This window comes from Amphiura filiformis, chromosome 5 (genome assembly GCF_039555335.1).
Source record: "Amphiura filiformis chromosome 5, Afil_fr2py, whole genome shotgun sequence".
Taxonomy (NCBI): domain Eukaryota; kingdom Metazoa; phylum Echinodermata; class Ophiuroidea; order Amphilepidida; family Amphiuridae; genus Amphiura; species Amphiura filiformis.
This window is the reverse complement of record NC_092632.1, coordinates 5,478,725-5,483,321: the sequence shown is the minus strand read 5'-3', so window position 1 is coordinate 5,483,321 and position 4,597 is coordinate 5,478,725.

The following is a 4,597-nucleotide window of genomic DNA, read 5'->3' as shown; positions in this document are numbered from 1 at the left end:
CTCTTGATTTGTTAATTTGTTATTGTATCCTTTGACCCATAACTTCATTACTTAGGCATCCTGGAAATGCATGACCATTGACTTTTTTATTCTTTGGGACCAGGGTGTCACCTTTACGGAATTACTTGGCGTGAGATATTATTGAAATTATCAACTCTATCTTCTCCCTATACAAAATACAACAACATTAGCACGTATGTGTTAGAACCAGAATTAAACAAAAATTACCAAAAAAAAGACAATTTGCAAAACCCTTGGTGACGGAGCGTCCTATCTATATCATTTATATCAGTAGCTAGTTGAAGTATTGAAACAAATCACACATGGCTTTAAGGCAGGGACAGGGCCGTTGATTTTCGCTGCTGATTTGCAATTCTCTGCCGCTGGAAACACATAGGACTAATGCATCCAGAATTGGTAGATGAGCAACGAGTCAACATTGAAGTCTCATAGCTTTTATACATTTGTACACTGCTTAGGCGTGAGCCCATCTAAATTTTAGGAAGTACAGTGATCATGTACAAAACTTTCGACCATGATCATGTGAAATTATTGGACCTATGGAGTAGATATCAAATTCATGTTTGTAATAGAAGTTGGCTTCAATATGCCATCAAATAAGTTAAGTGCAGCCACGTGTCCGCTAGATCCGCAAGACAAAAACGATAGCTGTATATAAACATTAATGCAGCTGCTCATATAAAAAATGATTAAACAATAATTCAAGCATATTTGCGTGACAAATTGAAAAAGTGCTCTTTCGCTGTGCTGATGGCTTATTATTTTGATTTAATAGAAGTGACATGGTCCAGTGCATTTCCTGCGAAAGTTCTTGTTAATATTTCCGAGAAAAGACGTAGCAGTGCCACTACAGTAGATTGTATACGTGATTGAGAGAAATGAGACCTTCATCACGGTTGATTGCTTTGATAATTCCCTGATTTTCCCTGGCGAAAGTATTTGAGTCCTTGTCGAGGATAGTGCTCCTTCCTTCCCATTCACTAACATAATTTTCTTAAGTGATGTGGTCAGAAATTTGTGTTCTGAAGTTGATTCTTTTCTGTTTGCTTTTGGGAACTTCCTTTCGGCTATTTTATTGTTTCAGAGTCTCAGTCCTGTCCCAAAGTGTCTTCCAGTATCCCCTGACAGTGTGAAATGTCTCATCCTTTGCAAGGGATGTAATAAACCACGTCTCTGGTCTGCTCGATGTCCTCCTTGTCCTTCGGGCGAACAAACGCACTTTTTTTTGCGTGTTGATAGGACACATAGGTGTGGAGATGTGTTTCCGGAAAATTCTTCAAGTTTTGCCGCCAAGCTTACGTAGGGTATGATGACGACAATTCATTTGGATGGTTCCTTCTTTTTCTGTCTTGCATTCGGTTGTTGGTCATTCATTTTGCTGCTTTACTCTATCCAAAGACCTGATGCAGGTCTCATAGGCCGGGCTCATATCACATACGATCCACTGCTAGAAACATCGTCACTGCGGGAAATGCAAAGAAGAAATTTCGCTGGAAAAGCAGTGGATCACGCGCCGTCACCTGGGCACGCCATTTGTGATCAGGCCGTTAGCACAGGAAATAAGAGACAGTTTACTGGACATTGGAAATGGTGTATTAGGTAACGTGGAATTCTTTCCAAAATTAAATAAATGAGCGAAATCAGGTTGGTGACAATAAATGCTGAATAATATTACTGTATTTACACACCCAAAGAAAAAGAACCGACACCTTAATTTGAATTGGATTATGGTCCTATTATTCTAATTAAAAGTTTTTAAACTGGCGTAAGATTTTGTTTTGCTTCGAAGTTTGACCCGAGTACGAATTTGCCACCTTAAGGTAAGCAACTATTTTAAACTGTTGCGATTTGGTAGTTCACAGCATCTTGCGAATGGCAGTGAGCTTTGGCAAAAACTGCATTGATCAATTAATAGCGAGTTTGTAGAAAAATTCAAATATAGCTAAATATCACAGATATACCTTTGTAGGTCCCGTGGTTCATAAGTTATGTTGTAAAGAGGGCTGAAAAAACACTTATGTAAAACGTACATAACTCATTAACAATAAATCAAGCAAGGTTTCAAAGTATATGATTTGTAGAATGAACTTTTGCAAAGCATCAAAGTGTTATTTTTAAATAATATATCGAAAATCGATTTTTTGACTGCTTCGACCAACAATACCTAGTCTACCATGTCTACCCTTAACCCTTACAGGACGGGGTACTACAAAATACTACTTGATTATAGAGGCCTTGCATGTGACGTATCATCCCGTAAATATGGCGGACTACTCAAATGCATTCAACAAAAGCATGATTGCAATCTACCGTGACAGTTCACTCACACACATAACCCTGCACTACCATGACTACGATCAAATAGGTTGATGACAACATTTGATTGAATGGACTGCACTCCGCCATAACTACGGTGTAGGACACCGGCTCAAATCCTTTGTTTGGAGCCAATCGATAATTTCATGCAGGGCCTCTATGTGCTGTTCGTGCGTGCATCCCACGTGGTGTGACGCAATCGCCCTAAGTGATATATAGGCACGGTTTCGCTGGCCAGCGAAGCCCAACACCGTGGCAAAGTGTCGCCGACCCAATCCTTGGCATGCGAGGGGTCTCGGGTTCGAATCCCACCCAGAGCAATAACTTCTTTGTTTTCTCTCTTTATTCCTTCCTTCTTTCCCTTCACATCGGCAAAAAGCCCTTAGGTCGTTAGGGTTAGGCATTACTTTCATTAGCTTGATCTGGTCTCGTCTCATCATCACCATTGTTATTAGTTGAATTACTAGACGAGTCTACCTGCATTCGTTGCTTACGATTACATAACACATTTGAAATAGAATATAAATACGGATTCAGAGATGAATTAATTGGGAGAATTAAGATAACAGACCAAATGAACACATGTAACGGTATAATTACTACGCCTAATTGTGAGAGTATTCCCATTGCAATAATGGCCATCCAGCATAGAAGATCTGTACATATGATGATTGCTACCTTCTTCGCCAATTGTCTTTCCTCAATTTGATTTTTGTTACGTTTTACCTTTTTGTTTGATTTTCTACATTTTACAAATACTACCGTGTAAAAGATGAATATACCCAGTAAACAACACAGGTTTATTCCAAGAAATATAGCTATTGAAAAATACCACGTGGGCTTCAGATCCTGTGCAACAGGTAGAGTAAAGGTAACGTGTCTTCCAATTGATATGTCTTTGAGTTCATACCTGGCTGGTCTTGTGATCAGTGGAAATCCAATGCACACATCGGATAAATCATAAAAATCTGAATCGGGACCCGCGAAGACAATGGGAATTATACCGATAGTCAGTGACAATAGCCATAAAACAAAACAAATCTGTTTGACGGACCGAGGGTAAATCTTAGGCAGCTAGAAGGAAAACTGTTCCAATGAATCGATCGAAACTTATCAATGTAAGAAAGAAAATAGATGCTTCGCTGGATGATAAACATATACTTCCTGCAACACGACAAAATATCCCTGACCGCCAAGCGTCAGAATGAATGTGATAGTCATTACCATAGTACAGATCTACAACAGCAATTGTGATCATATAAGCGCCCATAAGAAAATCTGCTAAAGCAAGGTTCCCAACCATAAAAGTTTGCACTGAATGAGCTTTACTTGGTGATTTTTCGTGAAGTCTCAATGCTATACAGAATATATTGCCGACGAGGGCGCTAACTCCAAGAATCCAGATCAATATTCGTAAGATCCAATTTTGGATAAGTCTTCCACAGTTGAATAATGGTGGTTGCTTAACAAGTACGGTACATCGTTGGATGTCTTCAAAATAACAGCATATACGATGATCATCGGCGAAACTAAAAGAATGAAGGACATTTAGGTTAATAATAAGAATTTGCAATCATCAATCATCATATCCCTTTTTTGTAATTGAACAAAGCGTTTGACTCATTTTTTATCTGGGAAGTAAGTTTACTCTTCAATTATTTAACATTTAAAAGTGTTTTCTCCAGAATTACTTAATCAAGTCCTCGAGCTTTATAAGGCTCTGTGGATTTTGTATATCTTCTGACTCAAATGTCGAAATGCGATATTTGACACTTTAGAAAGATCTCACATGGTGAAAATCTCATCTGAAATCGTGACAAGTATGTCTTGAATGTGGATAAAATGTTGACTACAAATCCTGACAAATCCAATCGTCTAGAAATTTTGAAGACTGTAACTTTAGTTATTAACTTGTGAAACAGGTGTAAACAGCGGTTGGGCAGGGGAGAGGAGGCAGACCCCTCGGAAAATATTTTCTGGTGAAATTAGGACAGTAAAAAGGACATGTTTTGTCAATCAGTCCCTTTTGGACCATGTTAATTCCTCTCAAACCAGGGCAAATTCTTTTTATAACTAGGCTTTAGCCCTCCCAGTCGTATTGACCAAGCTAGTTTTATACGCGCATGTAGCGGTTGTTTTCAAGTTCTTTTACCGTTCGTTCAAAATACACCACTAGCGACATACCTTCAAAATACGCCTAAGATAATACGCCTAACCTTGGACGTCTAAGATGCATTCTTAGACGTCTAAGATGCAATAA